General features: G+C 40.2%; 1 long non-coding RNA gene across 1 annotated transcript in view; it reads right to left on the reverse strand.

The window, feature by feature from the left end:
- Positions 1 to 23,841, reverse strand: part of LOC122539964 — a 47,034-nt gene that overhangs the window by 20,562 nt on the left and 2,631 nt on the right. The window lies entirely within an intron of this gene.

Consider the following 23,841-nt stretch of genomic DNA (forward strand, 5'->3'; position numbering starts at 1 on the left):
AAAGGGGACAGATGCAGGGGAGTCCAGAGAAGCTTTTTTTTTCCACACAGAGGGTAGTGGGTGTCTGAGGTAGGCTGCCAAAGGTTGTGATGGAGGTGAATAGTCTTGTCTTTTAAGAGACATTTGAATGCGTACAGGGTTGGGATAGGTATGGACGGCTATGGACCAAATGCAGGCAAATGGGACTAGTTTAATTGTGAAAACTGGACTGCATGGGCATATTAGACCAAAGGCCTATTTCCATGCTATAGGACTCTATGACTCTATTAACATCAGACATGGGGTAAAACAGGCAGCTAATTCACTGTGAAGCCCTTTTACACTACTAGTGCAGAATTATTTACTACACATCTTAGCATTATCAGAGGTTTCCAATGCTACTGGTGCCTACTCAACTGAGTGTAGGTTGGAACTTCCAGATTTCAGACTAGTGGAGTCAATAAGATGCTATAATTTGGGACAAAATAACTCAACAAACAGAGGAGTCTTGGAAAGCAATTTGAGTCACAGGCAGGACACTAGCCAAGAAGAAAGGACTAACATCTATTAACCACAAATTCTGTCACATATCCATCCAGTTTAATTAAACCTGGAGAAGATTAGTGGGGCTGAATTAATCATCTGAACTGTTCTGGTATGTTCCTGTATCATAAGTGAAAATGACTCATTAAATCAAACATACAGTTTGTCCACTTTAATTCAGAAACTTTATAAAAATGTAGTAGAAAGTCTCCAAAAGTAATTTCAGAAGGTTCTAGGTTCAGGGAAGAAAAAGTAGAATGACTAAAATATGTTATGAATGACTTTGAAGTGAATTTTAAAACAATATGTTCAGAATAAAAGTTGATAAAGTAAGCAATGTTAAATGTTGAATCAAATGGAGGTGAAGTTATAAAGGCATTAGCTAACACCTTAAGATTATGAATCTAAGGGTAACATAATAGCTTGTTTATAACAAAAAATTAGTTTTTTTAAAATTCTGGTTGCCTGAAAGTGAGAAAACAAGAGAAAGACAGCAGGAGTCCACATAGCCAGGTATTGCAATTTTAAATCAGGCCTGTACATGTTACCAGTAGCATGTCTACCTGCTTCAAGCAGTGATGTGGAGGTGCCAATATTGGACTGGGTTAAGTTAAAAATGATATAACACCAGGTTAGAGTCCAACGGTTTATTTGCAAGTACAAGCTTTCGGAGCTCTGCTCCTTTGAGTCTATGGGGTGAATTCGCATTTGCAGATTTGTATTTGCAGATGTGTTCTATTTTGTTCAAAAAGCACTCAATCTGTCAGAAGTCAGTCAATGTGACATTTTATAAATTCCTACTTTGGGAGTAAAACCAGTCTCACTCCAGGCTGGGACACAGACAGACTCTAACCTCAGACCTTTAATGCATTGTCTGAGCTGAGACATCACCTTTATTTAATAAAATCTTAAGTTATTTTGGGGCTGTGACTTGAAAGAAATTCAGGGATTTACATATTAATCAATTGAAACCTGCATCCCCATTCTAAGTGATTAAAGACTTAACAGCTATCTCGGTTTGTTCAATACACCGCATTAGTTGAATGACACTTTGATCTTTTACTTTTAAGTTCTGCGTCCTATGTATCTGATCCACTAGCTACCTGACCAGGGAACAGTGCTCCAAAAGCTTAGACTTTCAAATAAACCTGTTGGACGAGAACCTGTTGTTGTGTGATTTTTAACACTATGAAACTGGAAATCCAATGTCAACTATAGGACCCAATGTGCAATTTGCAAGTACAAATGATAGAGTGTATGTTAACTATGCCATGCCTGTTTGTACCAGGTGGTGAGTGGCCTAACTAATCAGAAATAGCTCTGACTGGATATTTTGTAGAGCTAAGAGCAGCAGTAGTAGCAATATTAGAGCCTGTTAAATCCCTTGAGTTATGGTATCTAACAAGAGTTGACCAGAACAGCTTGGAGCTTTCCAATTTCCCAGTCATCTAGAAACTGAGCTGCAGTTGATGGCTGGCATCTGCAGGCCATCAGTTCCATTCAAATGAAGCTTGAACCTGAAAATATTTTGGTTGTCACACATTTTGTTTGGGCTGGAAGCCACAGAAACCCTACCAACTCTGTGTAGAAAAGTATCTTGGTTCGAATATGGACAAAAGAATTGAATTCCAACGGAGAGGTGGCAGTGACAGCCCTTGACGTCAAGGCTACGTTTGACCAAGTGTGGCATCAAGGAGCCCTCGCAAAACTGGAAACAATGGTTATCAGAGGGCAAACTCTCCAGTGTTTGGAGTCATACCTGGCACAAAGGAAGATGGTCATGGTTGTTGAAGATCAGTCATCTTAGCTCCAGAACATCTCTACAGGAGTTCCTCAGGTTAGTGTTCCAGGTACAACCATCTTCAGCTGCTTCATCAATGGCATTCCCTCCATCATAAGGTCAGAATTGGGGATGATCACAAATGATTGCATAATGTTCAATCACCATTTGTCAATCCTCAGATACTGAAGTAGTCCATGCTCAAATGCAACAAGATCTGGACAATATCCATGCTTAAGCTGACACGTGGCAAGTAACATTCATGCCATTTAAATGCTAGGCTATTACCAGAACCAATAAAAAACAATATATGCACCCCTCTTTGACATTCAATGGTATTACCATCACTAAATACCTCACTATCAACATCCTGGGGATGACAAAAAACTTAATTGGACTCTCTACATAAAGTTAAAAATCACATAACACCAGGTTATAGTCCAACAGGTTTATGGGGAAGTATAAGTTTTCGGAGTGCTGCTCCTTCAGTGGGTGGCTAGTTGGGCATGATCATAGGTCACAGAATTTATAGTAAAACATCAAAGTGTCAGACAATTGATGCAAAGTATTAGTTATCTGATTAAGCAGCAGCTTTCCGAAAGCTTGTACTTCCAAATAAACCTGTCGGACTAAAATCAGGTGTTGTGTGATTTTTAATTTTATCCACCCCAGTCCAACACCAGTACCTCCACATCATCTCCACACAATCATCATGGCTACAAGAGCAGGTCAGAGGCTAAGAACATTGTGGCGAGTAACTCACCTCCTGACTCCCCAATGTCTGTCTGCCATCTATAAAGCACAAGTCAGGAGTATGATGGAATACTCCCCATTTGCCTGGGATGAGTGTAGCGCCAATAACCCTCAAGAAGCTTAACATTATCCAGGACAAAGCAGCCCACTTGATTGGCACTATATCCATAAGCAGCCACTCCCTCCACCACCAATGCTCAGTAGCAGCAATGTGTACTATCTACAAGATGCAGTGCAGAAAGTCGCCAAAGATCCTTAGACTACATCTTCCAAACCCACGACCACTTCTATCTAGAAGGACAAGGACAGAAGACACTTTGAAACACCACCACCTTCAAGCTCCCCTCCAAGACATTCACCATCCTGACTTGGAAATACATCACCATTCCTTCACTGCCCACTGGGGTCAAAGTTCTGGAATTCCCTCCCTAAGGGCATTGTGGGTTAACCCACAGCAGGAGGACTGCAGTGTACAATAAGGCAGCTCACCAACACCTTCTCAAGGGCAACTAGAGACAGGCAATAAAAATGCTGGCCAGCCAGTGATGCCCATATCCCACAAATAAATAAATTAATAAATAAAACCTCAATTGATTTACGCTATAATTTAAATTATAGTGAGAGGATAAAGACTGAAGGAAGAAAAGACTATGACCATTGACAGTGAAATGCATTATCATCTCATGGTGGCTCATTGGTTAGCACTGCTACCTCACAGCACCAGGGTCCCAGGTTCGATTCCAGTCTTGGGTGACTGTCTGTATGGAGTTTGCACATTCTCCCCATGGGTTTCCTCCCACAGTCCAAAGATGTGCAGGCCAGGTGAATTGGCCATGCTAAATTGCCCATAGTGTTAGGTGCATTAGTCAGAAGGAAATGGATCTGGGTGGGTTACTCTCCGGAGAGATGGTGTGGACTGGTTGGGCCAAAGGGCCTGTTTCCACACTGTAGGGAAGCGAATCTACAGAGAAACAGCCCAGTCACTGAAAGGAAAACAGTAGAGGCCAGTACTACATTAGCCTGAGAAAATGTGATATTTTGTAAAACTCATATTACAGAGCAGAGTTCATACTACAGTTGATTGCTGGAAATCTGTCTCTGATACTTTTTAATGCAATCTTGCTAAACCTTACAGTAATCTTGAGTATATTTATCATTGCTCCACAAAACAGTTAGGTAAAACCTAACTAATGCTGAAGCATTTGGACAGATTTAAGTAACATATTTAAGTTTGATAAATGAACCTTGTTGATGAATGAAATTTGACTAAGTACTCAGTGTAATTTTGAATACTTGTTCTTCTAAGATGTTGATTTTGTTCACTTGATCTTGCATTTTTTAACTAACTTCATCCTAAATGAAACAAAAACAGAAATTGCTGGAAAATTTCAACAGGCTGGCAACAGCTGTGGAGAGAAATCAGAATTAACATCTTAGGTTCAAAACTACAAAAATTACTGGACCCAATTCTCTGATTTCTCTCCGCAGATGCAGCCAGCCTGTTGAAATTTTTCAGCATTCACAGTTCTTTAGGTTTTCATTTGTAATGATTCTGGTGATTAAAAAATAATTCTATTTAATTCATAATTGGACTGCACACTGAAAAATGCATTTTGTTACAACTAATGTAACTTGATCTAGGATTTATAAAAAAATTAATTTAGAAACTCATAATACTTAAACATGAATTCACACTGGTTTTCTAACATGCATTTGGTGGAAAGAAAGGGTTTAACATCTTCCTTTTAACATTGGTTATTTCTTAAGTAACAATTAGTTACTTTTATTACAGGACTTAACATAGATTAATCTTATAATCAGGCAATAATTTCTTGAGTCTCAATCACTTAAAACTTTTCCCCATGTCAGTAGCACATGTTCAGGGAAATCTGCTCCTTATTTTTACTCCTGAACCGTCAGTTTCTTTAATTTTATTTATAATCATTGGCAGAACTTTAATTTTAATTTTAGACTCAGCTTTTGTTCCCAAAATTTTCGTCTAATATCAAAGTTAGAGAAAAGAATCATCTAATTGTGTATCGTATTTTCATTTGACTATTTTCACAATTTTTCTTCAAAAATGGTAATATCACATGATTTACAAGATTACAAGAAATATAACAACCTCGTAAGCTTCAAGTGAGTTGACATCTAATGCTTTAATCATCCTTTTCAACTTCTAATATACTGCAATAGTGAATGTTTCAGAGCTAAAAATCATTATAGTTTTCTTTTCAAATCTTGAATCTTTTTTTTAAAAAAAAACTTGTCTTTTAAGATAGTTCAAACTAACTGACATAGTTGATGATAACTCCATAATTTTGGTCAACAATTATTTTCCTAATTTTTGTTTTTAACAAGGAAGACAACAAAGCTGGTGACCCCGGTTGAAAAGTGTGGATGTCCAGCCCAGCTCAGGATCAAGTTCAGTGCAATGGTAGATCAGTTTCTCAACATTCACTGTCAAGTCTGGCACTTGATGGATAAGGTGCAAAGTACAACCAATTCATGTGAAAATATCCACAGCAGCTGTTAGTATCTTTAGAAGAGTGCAGGAGAAAATTGCCCAAAATATCTACAGTCAATTCTGCTATTACACGTATTCCATTAATGCAAATTGGCTGTAACATGATTGATGAATAGGAAACACTGTTTCTAAAATGTAAACTTGTAAAACATGTGTCGAGTATAATGCGATTACATCGCCAACACTTTAAGTGTTATTTTTATTGCACGATTTTTAGAGTGCAGGATCGCACAAGAAAGCAACTATCATTTTATAGAAGAAATGCCTGTATTTATGACAAGGATAACGACAGAGGGATTAGTTTGATTCATGTACCTTTCTTCCTGGAGGAATCATGATGGCTATAATCATAGAATCCCTACAATGTAGGGACAGGCTCTTTGGCCCAACAACTCCACACCGACCGAAGAAAACCCACCGAGACCCATTCCCTTACCCTATATTTACTCCTGACTAATGCACCTAACCTACACCTACCTAAATACTATGGGCAATTTAGCATGGCCAATTCACCTAACCTGCACATCTTTGGATTGTGGGAGGAAACCAGAGCACCCAGAGGAAACCCACACAGACAAAGGGAGAACGTGCAAACTCCACACAGACAGGTCACCCGAGGTTGGAATCAAACCTGGGTCCCTGGTGCAGTGAGGCAGCAGTGCTAACCACCGAGCCACCATGCTGCCCCATGATAATGATGAATCCAAATACAGTAGAAAACCAGAGTTTGCAACAGACACAAAATTCTGTAACATTAAAATTGTCCTCATACATTATTTCAAACTACATAAAAAATCTTGTACATAGTTGAAATTAGGACAATTTAAAATGGTGATTCTAGCATCAAAATTAAATCAGAAAACTTCACTTGCAGTAAAATTGGATGAACATTAATTAGAAATAATTAATTGGAAATTGAGGATGTAACACCTTCTTAATTTTTTTATTCACATGCCTGCTCTCACATTGTGAGCTCCTGGTTTCTTTTCGGGTCTTGTGCTATATGAAAGCCATTTTAATATAGTAGTATGTTCATTTTAAACTTTGATTTCTGCACTTACAGTTCATGAGGGCTAATTACACAATGTTCTGCAAACTTATGACAACATCTCCCCCAGATGTGCAAGCCTGGAACTTCCATTACCAATAGTGAAAGTGCTTAGTTATAGCATTCACAAATTTTTATTCATAAGAATCTCCTTGTTTCTGAATGAACAACCCCTGATCAAAATATTGGAAAATAGTTCACCAAAGAAATGGTATTTATTCATTCGTGACCTGATAGTTCTACCAGCTTCGGTAAAATGCGCCAGAATTTTATTGCCACTTTTTAATTATTTGTTCTATGAGTCAAGACAAAATCCTGCCAGTATTACTGAAGGTTTGTGCCACAGAATTACCATGCCCCTGCTTAAGCTCTTTCAGCCCATCTGCAAAATGGGCTTTTACCTAACAATGCAGAAAATTGTCCACATCTGTCCTGCCCTCAAAAAGCTGGACAAATTGAATTCAAACAAATTGAATTCAAAACATTTGTCCACTCTCAATCATCAAAGGAAGACATTGTTGATAATTGCTATTAAGCAGGATTAACACAGCAATAACTTGCTGACCAATATTCTATTTGAGTTATGCTTGTCCACACATACAGCCCTGATCGATATGTGAATAAAAGAGCTAAACTCCAGAGGTGAGGCAAGAGTGACTGCCCCTGACATCAAGGCAGCAGTACATCATGTGCAGTATCAAAGAGGCCTGCCAAAATAAAGATTGATTGGAATCAAGGGGAAAATTCTTCACTGCTTGGAGACATATCAAGCACAAAGGAGGCTGATTATGCTTGCCAGAAACCAACCATCTCAACTCCAGGAGTTCCTCAGACTCATGTTCCAAGCTCAAGCATTCAGCTACTTCATCAACAACCTTCACTTTATCATTAGGATGGTTTGCAGAGTGTTCAGTACCATTTGTGACTCCTCAGATACAGAAGTAGTCCAGGTTAATATGCAGTAAAACTCAGGCAGAGATTGACAAGTGGCAAGTAACAGTCATACTACTCAAGTGCAATGACCATCTCCAACAAGAAAGAATCTAAACATCTCAAATATTGTGATTGTAAAGAGCAGGTCACAGGTTGGGAATTCTAAGACATCTAACTCACTACCTGTTTCTCCAAAATGGTTAATTATCTACAAGGTTAAATTCAGTAGTGTGATGCAATACTCTCCAACTGCTTGGATGACTGTAATTCAAACCACATCAAAGAAGCTTGACACCATCTGGGACAAACAGCCTGTTAAATTGTTATCACATCCAACACTTTAAAGCTTCATTCCCTTCACTACATTGGCAGTAGTGTGTAAAACTACAAGGTACACTATAGCCACTCAACATGATTCCTTCACCGCCACCTCCCTAGCCCACAAACTCTACCATTTAGAACAACAGTAGCAGATACATGGGAACACCACCACTTGCAGGTTCTCCTCCGAACCACACATCGTCTCCAGGAACTACATAGCCAATGCTTCACTGTCATTGGGCCAATATCCTAGAACTTCCATCTAGCAGTGCTCGGGCTGAGTCTGTCTGTTTCAGGCCAGCCGAATTTTTTCCTCTCTTTCACCTTGTCATCCTTTTTATCTTTCTCTTTTTCTTTTTTTCACCTTCCTGACATCATGGGGAGGCCGGAATAGTGCCAGTGGTGACTCATGGCTCGTAGACCCAATACGTGGAATGGCAGAAGAGTGTAGGCTGCAGTGATGGCAGAGCAGGGGTCTCTTGGCTATGGTAGGCCCAAAGTGTGGATTCTTTCGGCAGCGGCGGTTCATCAACTGCAGCGGTGTCAGTGCTCAGAGCAGAGGCTCCTGGCTGCAGTAGGCCCAGAGAGGGGACCTTGCAGAAGTCCTGGAGCTATGTTTGGGAACCTGGCCAATAAAGGTGAACTCTATTCAAGTATTTTCTTTTTATTCTTTTGTACCACAAAATGGCGCCAGATTGAGGCAACAGAACACTTTTCACTGTATTACTTAGATATATGTGATAACAAATCATTCATTCATTCATTCTTACCACATTGTGGTCACAACAGTTCAAGAAAGAAGCTCGTCACCACTTTCTCAAGGGCAAACAGGGATGCAAAACAGATGCTGGCTCCGTCAGCAAAGCTCTCATTGCATGAAAGATTTGCAAAAAATTATAAATTTACTACCACACAAACACAAAAGGTAAAAATAATATATTAACCAATGTACCAGAACAGTACAAAGGAAATGGAGCTCATATCTATGCCTTCAGTAAAAGTTTCTAATCTGAAAACAGCTGTTGCCAAACTACTGGGCGAGACCATAAGACTGTTAGATAGATGAGCAGAATTAGGCCGTTCGGCCTATCAAATCTACTCTGTAATCTAATCACGGCTGACGTTTCTCTACCCCCTTCTCTTGCTTTCTCTTCATTACCCTTGATCCCCTTATTAATGAAGAATCTACCTATCTAAGTCTTAAATACACTCAATTATTTGGTCTCCACAGGCTTCTGTGGCAACGAGTGCCATGGATACACCAACCTCTGGCTGAAGAAATTCTTCCTCATCTCAGTTTTAAAGGGTTGTCCCTTGGAGCAATGCCCTCGGGTCCTAGACTCTCCTACTAGTGGAACTGAGAGGGTTATAGATAACCATGGAAATCTTTTGGCTTCAATTTTATTAGAGGCAGTAAACTATTAAAAATAAATGGGTTGACATAGGCATTAAAATACAAATTAAAATGAACTTACTGATGAGGATAGTCATTTGACTCACGCATTGAGAATGCCGTGCTCCATGAGGTATATAACTGTTTCTTCAATCAATTTTCAAGGGTTTGTGTCATCAACAGACTAAAACGATATGAGGAAAACATCGAGAAGATGGTAACTTATTTTAGAACATGCCTTCTACATCAGGAGAAGGAAATATTCCCATGACAGTATTTCAAGGAAGTGCAGATATCCTGGATGATAGTTAACCCTCAATTCAGAAACAGATGATCTGGTCTGAACCATGTAGCCAGACAGACAAACAAGCCTCAGAACTCTTGTTGTACAGTGGTAGTGTCTCCTAGAGCTTCTACCCCTGCATTCAGGTAAGCCTGGGTTCAAGTCCCACCTGCTCCGGAGGTATGTAATAACAGGTTAATTAGAAAATATCTACAAATGAATGCAGAACATTTTGTAACCTCCAGAGGTCAATTAAAGTTGTTTCTCACCTGTCCTTAACTGGATGGCAAATAACAGCCATCACCGTTAAAACTGCTGAACCATTCCTGCTGCCAGCAAGTGCAGACTGAGGACCTGAAGCTCAGGACATCAGGCCTTAAGACCTGCAGTAAAACCTCGCACAACCCAGAACAATATCTATTAAAGTCATTCTTGGGATGTGGGTGTTTCTGGCGAGGCCAGCGTTTATTGGCCATCTTTAATTGCACACAAAACAATTAAGATTCAACCACTTTGCTGTGGGTCTGGAGTCACATATAGACCAGAACAGATGAGGATGGCTTATTTCCTTCCATGAAGGACACTAGTGAACCAGATATCCTTTTCTTTTGCAATAATCATCAATGATTTCATAAGCACATTTGCTTTTAATTTCTGATTTTTTTGAATTAATTCCAAGTTCCACCACGTTCCAAATTTCACCGTCTACTGTGGTGGAATGCCCTGGACATTCAGCTGGGACCTGATGAAGGGCTTTTGCCCGAAACGTCGATTTTGCCTGTCCTCGGATGCTGCCTGAATTGCTGTGCTCTTCCAGCACCACTGATCCAGAATCTGGTTTCCAGCATCTGCAGTCATTGTTTTTACCTTCTGGATAGTTAGTCCAATGACATTACCACTGCCTCTCTGAGCACTATACAGATGGACTAGAATATCCACTCATATATACTGTGTTAAATTGGATTATCATTTGGAATGCTACACACTATACACTTAGAACTACATCGGTTTTGAATACTGTGCAGGTAATCTTCGAAATGGTGGACTTCCATCAGTGGATAATGGATCTATGGTCACTTCAATACAGCAATACATCATAATACAGGTCTCACAAATTGGTTTATAGATTTTGAGGGTTGCTTTAGGCAAAGGGTGAAGTTAAGTGCTGAACAAGTCCTGCTTAAAGAAGACATACTTGTTTGAAAGGCTGGTTTTAGCACACAATTTTTGTCCCAATTTCAGATTGCATCATTTGAACTTGTCTAGAGAACTAAATACTTGCAGCACCTACAGCTCATCCAAAGGACTGTTGCATATACTTAACACCAGAAACATATTCTGGCCAAATTTTTTTCTATTTTGTTTAATATTACTGCTTTCAATGTTTTTGATGTCATTGTGTTCAAAATGCAATTACAATTGCACAATTAAATTAATTCTGTCGATGATGGCTGTTCTGCCATTGTTCTGTGGTTAAAAAAATGCAAGACTATTCTTACATTGTTATAAACATGAAGGTTATAAGATTGTCATGTTTTGTGACTGTTCTTTCATAAATCAAGGTAAAATAGAATACCGAAATGAGTCATGTGAAAAAGGGTGACTTATTACTATGAGGACAAGAGGGACAGAAATCAAAAGACTTTTTGAGAAAGTAAAGTTATCCAGATCTGTAAATAATGTCAAGGGTGTTTGTGGTGACTCTGGACAGATTGCAAGACTGAGTCTCACAGGGTGGTATTAGTCATGCCTCATTTTGCAAATGGTTTTTAAACTGCCTAATTAATTAAAAGGTAGAATGGAGTTGAGGATCCAAACGTATCGAATTAACATTTCTGCACAGATATAAGGCTCATGTGATTCATGTTGCCATGGAGATGGGCTTTAAGATCGGAAGAGTCCACAACAAGTCATTGTAGTATCAGGTTACAGGATATTAAAACATTCCTAAAAATCACAGACACAAATCAGACTGCAAGAATCCGAGAGAGCAAAGAGATAAAGAGAGCCATTCCTGCACCTAAAACAAAGAAAATATGAACTCTATCGTTTATCAAATAGAATGTGGGTGGGAGCTCACAGATTGAAGACCTCATATGGATTTTAGAGTCTGGAAGATTTGTCTAACTTTGGCTCAAGAGAGGAACCTCCAGAATAAACCTCATAACAAAGTCATAGTCAAGATGATGTGGAGGTGCCGGTGTTGGACTGGGTGTATAATGTTAAAAATGACAGAACACCAGGTTACAGTCCAACAGGTTTATTTGGAACTGCTAGCTTTTGGAGCACTGCTCCTTCATCAGGTAGTTGTGGAGTATAAGATCGTAAGACACAGAATATATCGCTAAAGTTTACAGTGTGATGCAACCGAAAAACACTGGTGGAGTGTTCACCTGACAAAGGAGCTGCACTCTGAATGCTAGTGATTTCAAATTAACCCGTTGGACAATAACCTGGTGTCGTGTGACTTCTGACTTTGTCCATCCCAGTCTAACTCGCGCCTCAACATTACAGTGAAAAGCAACATGGAAAACAAACAAAGAAAATGCACAATGGAGATCGGAATAAAACTGGTTTGAAATGTCTGTGGTTCTCAAGAAGAAGGGAAAATGACAGGATGAAAGCAATTTCCCAGAAGAATGTGGAGAATGAATGAGTTGGAGCCAGGAACAGTAAGATAAGGTGCAATTTAATGCAGTTAAGAATGGCTGCAAACAGAAAGATTCTGGATGTAGGTTTGCTCGCTGAGCTGGAAGGTTTGTTTGCAGACATTTCGTCACCATATGAGGTAACTTCATCAGTGAACCTCCAGATGAAGCACTGGTGGCATGGCCTGCTTTCTATTTATGTGTTTAGGTTTCCTTGGGTTGGTGATTTCATTTCCTGTGCTGATGTCATTCCCTGTTCTTTTTCTCAGTGGGTGGTAAATGGGATCCAAGTCAATGTGTTTGTTGATAGGAGTTCTGGTGGGAATGCCATGCTTCCAGGAATTCTCGTGTGTCTCTGTTTGCCTTGTCCTAGTCGAAGTGGTGTCCTTCCTCAACTGTATGTAAGGATACTAGTGAGAGTGGGTCATATCATTTCGTGGGTAGTTGTCATTCATGTATCCTGCTGGCTAGTTTTCTGCCTGTTTGTCCAATGTAGTGTCTGTTACAGTTCTTGCAAGGTATTTTGTAAATGACATTAGTTTTGCTTGTTGTCTGTATAGGATCTTTCAAGCTTATTAGCTGTTGTTTTAGTGTGTTGATGGGTTTGTGGGCTGCCAAGATGTCTGAGTAATCTGGCAATCATTTTCAAGATGTCTTTGATGTAGGGGACAGTGGCTAGGGTTTCTGGACGTGTTTTGTCTGCTTATTTGGGGTTGTTGCTGAGAAATCGGTGGATTCGGTTCATTGGGTACCTGTTCTTTTCGAATACACTGCATAAGTGCTTTTCCTCTGCTCTGGGTAGTTCCGCTGTGCTGCAGTGTGTGGTGGCTCGTTGAAACAATGTTCTAATGCAGCTCCGTTTGTGGGTGTCGGTATGATTGCTTCTGTAGTTCAGTATTTGGTCTGTATATATTGTTTTCCTGTAGATGCTGGTTTGAAGATCCCCATTGGCTATTCTCTCTACTGCGACATCTAGGAATGGCAGTTTGTTGTTGTTTTCCTCTTCTTTAGTGAACTTTATGCCAGTAAGGTTATATTTGATGGTCTTGAAGGTTTCCTCTAATCTGTTTCGTTTAGTGATGACAAAGGTATCATCCACGTAGCAGACCCAAAGTTTGGGTTGGATGGTTGGCAGAGCTGTTTGTTCAAATCTCTGCATTACTGCCTCTGCTATGAACCCTGATATCAGAGATCCCATGGATACTCTGTTGGTTTGTTTGTAGGTTTTGTTGTTGAAGGTGACAGACAACAAGCAAAACTAACATTATTTACAAAATAGCTTGCAAGAACCGTAACAAACACTACATTAAACAAACAGGCAAAATACTAGCCACCAGAATACATGAACATCAACTCGCCACAAAAAGACATGATCCACTCTCGCTGGTATCCTCAATATGGATGAGGAAGGACACCACTTCGACTGAGACAACACATGCATCCTAGGACAAGCCAAACAGAGATATGCGCGAGAATTCCTAGAAGCATGGCATTCCAATTGGAACTCTATCAACAAACACATTGACTTGGATCCCATTTACTACCCACTGAGAAAAATAACAGGAAATGACATCACCACCAGAAATGACATCACCGCTGGAAATGACATCACCAACCCAAGGAAACCTAAACACAAATAGAAAGCGGGCCTTGCCACCAGTGTTTCATCCAGAGGTTCACTGATGACCTTTCCTAGTATGATGACGAAACATCTGAAAGTGAATCTTCCAGCTCAACGAGCAAACCTACATCCAGAACCTCACCCTGAGCCACAAATCTTCTCAAAACTCGTTAACCGAAAAATTGGGACAGAGGTTGGATGCTAGGTGTGAGAAAAGGATCTCCAAGAAGTACAACATCAAAGTTAACATTTATAACATTTTAAAAATTTATAACAATAGTTTAAAGCAAAGAAAATAGTCCTAAGATGCAGAGCTGCTATTTATTTATGATTGTTAAATTTGTTGTTTAAGGTAAATAGTAACTTTCATTAGCTGTTTCGAGCTTTCTCCATTAGTGAACTACTGCATCTTTCAATATCAATTATTTGACAATTTATGGAATGTGTTTATTCCTTAAATTGTAACAATATCTAACAAAGACTTTACTATGCTGTCATTCCTATATTAACCGCAATCCATGCTTTTATTGCAAAGCAAGTCTTCATACGACCTCATTTGCAAGACAATCATTGCAAATACATCAGAAACCAAATTAGAAACTATGCCAAAGTTCCACCTCATAATTGACCAACTAGGCAGATTTTAAAATATGTGGGGATTTTTTATGTAGCTTTCTTGGATTGTTCGTTACTTTGTTTTGTTGCCCAGACATAAAAAACTAAGAAAATGCCAATGAAGATGACTCAGCCTCGAACCATACAAAAACACAGGAACAGTTTTAAGGGACAGACACATTCAGATATGGATCCATTATGGGTGGGTCAGCAGGTTAATTTTAATGGTTGAGTGGTATTCAGAACTTCTAAATGCATTATACATATATCAGCATCAGAGAAAGACTGTCCCTGGGGGTGTCTAGCATGAAGCTTATACCATAACTCTCTTTGTATTTTCCTGAACAAGACCTTCTTCTAGTTGCAAATCCTTTCAAAAGTTCACAGTTTCTTTTTCTGAAGCAACTATTTGTCAATGCCACAATTTGTCACATGACTTGTGTGGTTTAATTACATTTTGAGAGTGAGTAGATGAGATCTTCACATTATTTCTCTCACTATATTGAAGGCATTTACCACTAGCATCTGGCCATTCTCCAGCTTCTGGTTCAGCTCGAGGCAATTGCAGTTCTCATCAAAGGACGAATGAATGATGCTTTAAGTAGATCATGCAGCTTATATTGACGAATGTAGCATTAACCGTTCAGTGCCCTAAAGAACTGGGAAATTGGTTATCTCAATCACAGAACCTGAAATGACACGGATTCTATAAGAAGCCTCAGTAAGGAATAAAACAAAACGCCAGTTAGCCTTTCAAAAACTGTAGACACTGGTTATGGACAGGTCCAGGCTGAGCTTTCAAGGAATAAGGACAAAAATAAAAACATAGGAAAGAGGAGCAGCAGGAAGTATATGTCAAGCTGCTCTGCCACTCAATATTACAATGCATGACCCTCTGCTTCAATACCACTTTTCTGCCCACTCACCATACTCCATGATTGCCCAAGAGACCAAATTTCTGACCATCTCAGCTTTAAATATATTTGGCAATTGAGTATTCCCAATCGTCTGGCACAGAGAATTCCAAAGATCCACAACTTTTTTTGCGAAGAAATTCCTTATCTCAGTCCTTATCTTGACACCTCCCTCCCACCAGCCCCACTGTAAGGGAAACAACCCTATCGTGTCCACCCTGTTCATCTCTTTGAAATCTTGCATGTTTCACTGACATCATCACTGTCAACCATTCTTCTAAATTCCAGCAAAAGCCAATCCAATTTACTCAGTCTCTCATCATAGGTCGACCTTTTCACCCCAGGAGCCAATCTGGAAACCTTTACTATAGTAACTCCAATGCTAGTAAATCTGCCCTTAAAGACAAAAAGCAAAACTGCACACAGTTTTCCAGGAGTGGTGTCACCAAAGTCTTGTCCAATTGTATCAAAGCTTCTTTATTCCTTTATTCCCGATTCCCTTGAAGTTTAAGCCAACATGCTACTGGTCACCTTTGCTCTAAAATATGTCATTTTGAAAATATGTCATATGATTCCGAGCTCTACCAGTCCTTTTTCTAATCTGGGGACACTCAGCATTCCAGGTGTACCCACGTCCCTTCCTTACCTCATTTTTCAGTACAGTGTCTGTGCCATTTCCTGTTCCAATTTTCATTCCTCCCTTGCCAGGTTTTTGATTTTAGAATTTCCATTTCTGTAGCAAATAGTCAATCAACCTCCACTGATAGAAATCCAGCGAATTTCTTGTAAAAACTCTATTCCATTCCCTCAGTCTTGTTTTCTTTCCCACAGCCAAAGATTGTCCTCCACCATATTCCCACACGCCAGTGCCCCACACTGGTGTTTCTGCCTCAGTCCATATCCCCCTTCTACAGCTTCACTTCCAACCCCCATTAGTCTCAACAGATTCAACAAACTTGTCATTTCCACAGTATACACTGTAATGAGACCAATCAAACATCAGCTTTCCCTGACACCTCTCCCAACCTTTCATCATTCTGAAAGGATCATTCCCTTAATGAGCCTGTTCCACACTTCAATCACTCTCAACATCAGTTCCCTACCCATTGCCCAGGGACCGAAACAAACCTCCTTTCAGTTTGGTGTATTGTATTCACAGCTCAACATGCGAATAACAAATGCAGATTCATGACTGATATATCACACAATCTGTATTTTCCAAAGTAAAGAGTGAGCCAGCTAACCACACTTTCAATCTCTCTTGGTCTGTCAGGGTGAACAACCGTTCTAGCTTTGTAAGTTTATCCTAGAATATGACTTTCATTCCTGAGTCCCAGATTTTTCTAGGAAGTAAAAGCGAAAAAGACTCAAGTTCTCTGCTTTGCACCACTGTTATGGATCAGACCCAAACCCCCTGAAATCATATTAATGAAATAGCCTAGACACGTTCTTTTCTTATTTTCAAGGCAAGTACCAGGCATTGCATTCCAGATGCAACTTGATTGGTCAAACTACCAGATCTGAAGCAAAACATACTTTATTCATACACCATAGATAAAATACAACAAAAGAAAGAAGAAATTGGGAATAATTAACTCTACTGGAAAACTTAACCGAATTATAGATTATTTTACTACTAAACAGTAACTGTTATAATATGGTAACACACCCTTGGCAAAAGGCAAAAATCAGTAAAACAGATTGTCTCAGAGGCAATTCTGCAGTCCAGGAGGAAAAAACATCTGATATGAGCGAGAGTAGCAGGGAGAGATGTACTGCAATTTCCAACCCAGCTTCAAGACCCCAGCAACCGCTACTGAGACACTAAAACTAAAAGTCCTGATTCTGTGGGAGCTTGACCCCACCCATTCAGGCTGCTTCTAATACAGTCATAGAGACATACAGCACAGAAACAGACCCTTCAGTCCAACTCGTCCATGCCGACCAGATATTGTAACCTAATGTTCCAATCTTAGAGAAAAAAAATCCCAAGGTCTCACAAGCTATTTACTTTGAAGAAGATGACCCAGCACCTCTGATCTCAATTTTTTTCCGATAAATAAACCAATATTCCTCTGAAAGCCATAGTATTGTCACACTGCCTAAACATCTTTGGCACCTGCACATGTGCAATTAGCCTGAAGGGACTGATAGCAGCAATCAGCCCTCCCATCCCTGAGAGCCCAGCCTGAATGGTTGTGGAGAATCCCGAGATGTTTGAGGAAGTGAGGGAAGGCAGGCAGGGCAAGCAGGTCTGAACTAGCCAATTCCCTGGCCACCAGTGACTCCTTGCCCACAGCCGTCTCATACCCACTCCTCCGGTGAAGTGTCCCTCATTTATTTCCCTCCAAGATGGTCACCCCATGGTCTGTAGCCTTGCTAGCACTTCAAGTGGGGAAATCCAAAACTAGAGGGCAAAGGTTTAGGGTGAGAGGGGAAAAATTTGAAAAGGAGCGAAGGGGCAAAGTTTTCAATTACAGGGTGGTCGTGTATGGAATGAGGTGCCAAAAGAAGTGGTGGAGGCTGGTGCAACTCCAACATTTAAAAGGCATCTGGATGAGTATATGAATAGGTAGGGTTTGGAGGGATATAGGCCGAGTGTGGCAAGTGGGACTAGATTAGGTTGGGATATCTGGTCAGCATGGACGGGTTGGACTGAAGGTTCTGTTTCCATGCTGTACATCTCTATGACTTTATGACTCTACATTGTTACAACTGAGATGGGTGGAATGCATTGTACCTCTCCTTAGCCTTACTACTCCCGTAACCACAACATGAAAAAGCAGCAGCAGCAGCTACATTTGTGGCACCACAGTTGGCTCTAGCACACATTAGAGGAGGCGGAGGGTGGGGGAAGGCTGGGAGAGCTTTCATAACGGGGGACTCAATTGTGAAGGGGAACTGACAAGGGGTTCTGTGGCAGCAGAAGAGACGCAGTACCAGGGTCAGGGATGTCTCAGAATGGCTGCAGAGGGGTCCTGCAGCAGAAATTGCAAGTAGATTAAACAGGAGGACTGCCAAGGTCGTAAACTCCAGATTACTTCAAGTGCAGCACGCTACTGAGTATAGGAATAAGAAGATAAGTCAGATGAATACATAACTAAATGGATAGTGTAGGAGGGAGGGCTTTAGATTTTTGGATCATTGGGGTAGTTTCTGGGGTAGCTGGCATCTGTACAAGCTGGACAAATTGCACCTGAACCAGAATGGGTCCAATATTCTTGTTGGAAGGTTTGCCCATGCTGTTGGGGAGGTTTTAAACTGATTTGGCAAGGAGTGGGGCACAGAGTAAATGTAAAGTTAAGGACAAGGCCCAATCAGATGTAGAAGGATTGCCAGTAGAGTCCTGTAGGTGAAGAAAACATGGGTGGGAAAAGGCCCATGGGAAGTCTGGAAAGCTAAATTCTATCTATTTTAATGCAGGGAGCTTGACTGGTAAGGCGAATGAACTTACAGCATTGATCAGCACATGGGAACATTCTCTGAGCACATGTTGCAATCTCTGAGACATGGGTGAAGGAAGAACAGGACTGGCAGCTCAACATTGCAGGGTATAGATGTTTCAGGAACAAAACAGAAGTTGCTGGAAAAGCTTAGGAGATCTGGGAGCATCTGTGAAGAGAAATCAGAGTTAGTGTTTCGTGTCCAGTGAGCTTCCTCAATTCTAAGGAACAGTCACCAGACCCGAAACGTTAACTCTGATTTTTTGTTCACAGGCGCTCCCAGATCTGCTGAGCTTTTCCAGCAATTTCTGTTTCTGTTTCTGATTTACAGCATCTGCATTATATACAGCTTACTGGCATTATACTACACGCTCAACAGTCAGCAGGAGATAGAGGTACATATACATAACCAAATCACAGTAAGGTGTGAGAGAAACAAGGTTATATTTCCAAGGATTTCAATTTTCCTAACATTAACTGGGATCACCTTAAATGTGCAAAAATCAGATGCAGTTTTTGTGCAATATGTAGATAACCCTACTAGAGATAGGGAAGCGCTAGACCTAATCCTAGGGAATGAAGCTGGTCAAATGGTTGAAATTTCAATTGATGAGTATTTTGGGGAAAGGGACCATAACTTGGTAAATTTCAAAGTCGTTACGGAAAGAGATAAGGGTACTGCTGAAGTTAAATGTCTAAACTGAGGGAAGGCCAATTTCGAAATCATTACAGAAAATCTGGCAAACATAAAATGAGAGCAGTTACTTGCAGGTAAGTCTACACTTGAAAAGTGGCAATCTTTTAAAAATAGTACAGTGGGAATTCAGGGCCAGTGTAAGAGGGAAGAGCAAGGGCAGCAGGTTCAGGGAACCCTGAATGTCAAGGGATTTTGAGAGTTTGATAAAGAAAAAGAAGGAAACATATTTTAGGTACAGTGCAGTTAAAAACAAGGGAATCCATTCAAATGTATACAGAAGGTAGGGGGTTGCTTAAAAAAGAAAATTAGGAGGGCAAGAAGGGGCAGATGGGATCAAAAAACACCCCAAGGCTTTTTATAACCATATTAACAGTAAGAGGACAACCTGGGAAAGGGTGCAACCTATTAGAGACCAAAGGAGCATTTAGAGCGTGGAACCGGTGAACGTGGGTGAGGTTTTAAATGAATATTTCTCTTTTGTATTCACAGAGGACAAAGACATTGTTGCCAGGGATATCAGTTGTGCTAGTGAAGTTCTACAGCAGGTTAAAAATAATAAGGAGGTACTAGACAGCTTAAAAGACATACAGGTGCATAAATCCCCTGGGCCTGATGAGATGTATCCTAGGCTGCTATGGGAGGCATGGAAGCACATTGCTGTCAGAAATATTTCAAACTTCACTGGCCACAGATGAAGTACCAGATGACTGGAGAATAGTTAATGTGGTTCCTTTTTTCAAGAAGTGTAGCACGGACAAGCCAGATAATTACAGACCAGTTAGTATCATGTCAGTAGTGGAGAAATTATTGGAAAAAATTCTGAGAGACAGGATTAATCAATATTTGGAATGGCAGAGAATGATTAGTGATAGACAGCACAGATTTGTTAGAGGAAGCTCCTGTTTGAATAATTTGAGTTTTTTGAAAAGGTGACTAAATATATTGATGAGAGTAGTGTGGTTAATATGGCTTACAGGGACTTTAGTAAGGCCTTTGACAAGGTCCCACATTGAAGGTTGGTCCAGTAGGTAAGAGCCCATCAGATTCAAGGCAAGTTGACAAACTGGATCCAAATTGGCTTACAAATAGGAGGCAAACAGTGATGGTGAAGTATTTTTGTGATTGGAAGCCTGTGACCAGTGGTGTACCATATGATGCAGTGCTGGGACTGTTGCCATTTGTTATTTACATTAACAACTTGAATTTTAATGTATATAGCATAATTCATAAGTTTACAGAAAACCCAAAAATTGGTTGTGTTGTTGATACTAAGGAGAATAGTCACAGGCCACAATCTGATATTGTTCAGCTGGTAAATTGGGCACAGCAATGGCTAATAGAATTTAATCCTGACAAATACAAGGTGATGCATTTTGGGAGGTCTAATAAGGGAAGGACACACACAATGAACAGTAGGCTCTAGGGAGCACTGAGGATCTGTGGTGTCCGGATCCATAGATCCATGAAAATGCCAGCACAGGTAGGCAGGATAGTGAAGAAAGCAAACAGTATGGTTGTCTTCATAAGGGCTTAGAATATAGGAGCAAGGAAGTCTTGATACAACTTTATTAAACATTGATTAGGCCACAGATGAAATATTGTATACAGTTCTCATCACCACATTATCAGAAGGATGTGATTACACTTGAGAGGATGCAGAAGAAATGCACCATAATGGTGCCTGGAATGAAAAGTCTCAGTTATGAGAGGACACTTGATAGGCTTTGTTTGTTTTCCTTGGAGCAGAGGCGGCTGAGGGAGCAGTCTAGTTGAGCTACACAAAATTATGAGAGGCATGGACAGAATAAAGTTAAAAATCACACAACACCAGATTATGGTCCAACAAATGTATTTGGAAGCACTAGCCTGTTGGACTATAACCTGGTGTTGTGTGATTTTTAACTTTGTCCACCCCAGTCCAACACCGGCATCTCCAAAGCATGGACAGAATAGAATGTGAGACTCTCTTCCCCCATTGTAGATGTGTCTAAGTTCAGAGTGCTAAGTTAAGGTGAGGAGCAAGTGGTTTAGAGGAGACCTGAGGAAAATTTATTTTATCCAGACGATGGCAGAAATATGAAATGTGCTGCCTCTGAGGGTGGTGGAGGTTGATACTTATCCAACATTTAAGAAGCATTTCGAGGAGTACTTAAAATACCAGGATGTAGTAGGCTATGAGCAAAGTGCAGGTAAAATGGGATTGGTGCAGTTTGGTGTTTATTGGTCAGCATAGACATGATGGGCCAAAGGTTCTGTTTCTATGCTACATGACTATAAAGGTAAATGTTTTACCTACTTCAAAAAACAACAGCTATGTCTTTAGATATTAAAGACATCAAGGGATATGAGGAGAAAGTGGGATTATGGCATTAAGATAAAGGATTAGCCATGATCATTTTGAATGATGGAGCAAGCTTCAGGGATTGAATGGCCTACTTCTGCCCCTCGTTTCTATGTTTCTATCAATTCCTTGATCTCTTTTCTGCAACACTTTTCATTATTGGACATTGCTCTGGGACAATCTGTTAATGACTACAATGACTATTGATTACGAGTAAGTAGATTCTGACCACAGATAAACAATTATGAACCACTGACATGTAACTCTACCAGTATAAACTCACCTGTAAACACGCACAGGCAGACAGACAGGGAAAAACCGTGGTGTGTTATGGGTAAAAGGAAAGACTGGGAAAGTAGTTCAGTCATCACTTCACAGAGTTAGTTGAGACAATTATTGTGCCAATCAGAATGCTACTTCTTGATCTTCTTTCTCCAGATATTTTCACTAGTTTGCAAGAGGCACAGAGTGATTGTTTCATACGAATCAAGGTCCTTGACTTATCAAATAAATGTTCAGCTTACAGCAACTGGAAAGGGAAAATGAACTGACTATTTTCAGGGTTGAGATGGTTTTTCTGCAGAGCAAAAGCAGCTCATTCTCCTCCAGAGATATCTGTCCTACTGTAAAGGCAATTGTAGACTACTCTTCCTAGTGTCTTCTTCCCCTTATTATTTCTTGTCTCCACTCATGGATTCTACATCTTCCTATCCAAGATCATTTCTTGGTGTTTTACTTAATCCATTCCATCCTAACAAAGCTAACTCTCCACCTTTTTTTTTATGGCTGTCCTTTCAAAAATTCATATACTCCCTTCAAAGCAATGATTTCCTTATGACTCTGTCTCTGTAGTGGCCACAAAATCAAGCCCATTATCTTCTCCTTATGCCATTAATCCATTTTGTTTGTTCAGAAAACTACATGAATAAATGGAACTAGCCATTAATTTTGACCTTTTACTATATTCCCTACCTTTGACCCTATTTACTGCTGTTTTTCTGATTGTAGACTCCAGCCCTTCCTGTCTCACTCTGGGTATCATCCAAATAGATCCCTTGTAATTCTGATATACCCTTTGGATTTGTAAACCTACATTTTCCCCTCACCCAAAACCTCACACCTCTAATTAAACTTAAAACCATCTCTACAGCACTAATTGTTTACTTTACCAGGATATTGGTCCCAATGCAGTTCCAGTGAAGCATGTTCCACTGAAGCAGCTACCTTCTATCCTAGCCATTGTACCAGTGTCGCATGAACTGAGAAACACTCCACCAACACCAGTCTTTGAGCCACATATTTAACTTCTTGAGTTTATTTACTCTATGTCAGTTTGTCTGTGGCAGTATTTCAGGGATTATTACTTTGGAGATTCAGCTTTTTTAATTGATCACTTAATTGTTTGCATTTTCAGCAGAACCTCCTTTCCAGTCCTATCAATGTCATTGGTAGTGACATGGTTGACAACAATTAGATCCTTCCTCTCCCACTCCAATTTCTGGGGTGGTTCACTGCTGCCTCACAGCGTCAGGGACCCTGATTCGATTCCAGCCTCAGGTGACTTTGTACATTCTCCCTGAGACTACATGGGTTTGCTCTGGTTTCTTTCCACAATCCAAAGATGTGCACGTTAGGTGAAATGGCCAAACTAAATTGCCCATAGTGTTCAGGAATGTGTAGGTTAGGTGCATTAGTCATGTAGGATAATATGGGAATGGGTCTGGGTGGGATACTCTTTGGAGGATTGGTGTGGACTTGCTGGGCTGAAGGGCCTGTTTCCACACTGTAGGGATTCTATGACTTCTTTTTCAATCCCAAGGACATACATTTTTACCTGGCACTGGATAGCAACACAGCCTTAAGGAATCTCACTCATGGCTGCAAAGAACTGTATCTATGTCCCTAATTATACCCCTCGCTACCACTAAATTATTATTATTTTCTCCCCCACTTGAATGGCTTCCTATACCACGGTGCCATTGTTAGTTCGCTCATCCTCCCT

This window comes from Chiloscyllium plagiosum, chromosome 33, assembly GCF_004010195.1.
Source record: "Chiloscyllium plagiosum isolate BGI_BamShark_2017 chromosome 33, ASM401019v2, whole genome shotgun sequence".
Lineage (NCBI taxonomy): Eukaryota > Metazoa > Chordata > Chondrichthyes > Orectolobiformes > Hemiscylliidae > Chiloscyllium > Chiloscyllium plagiosum.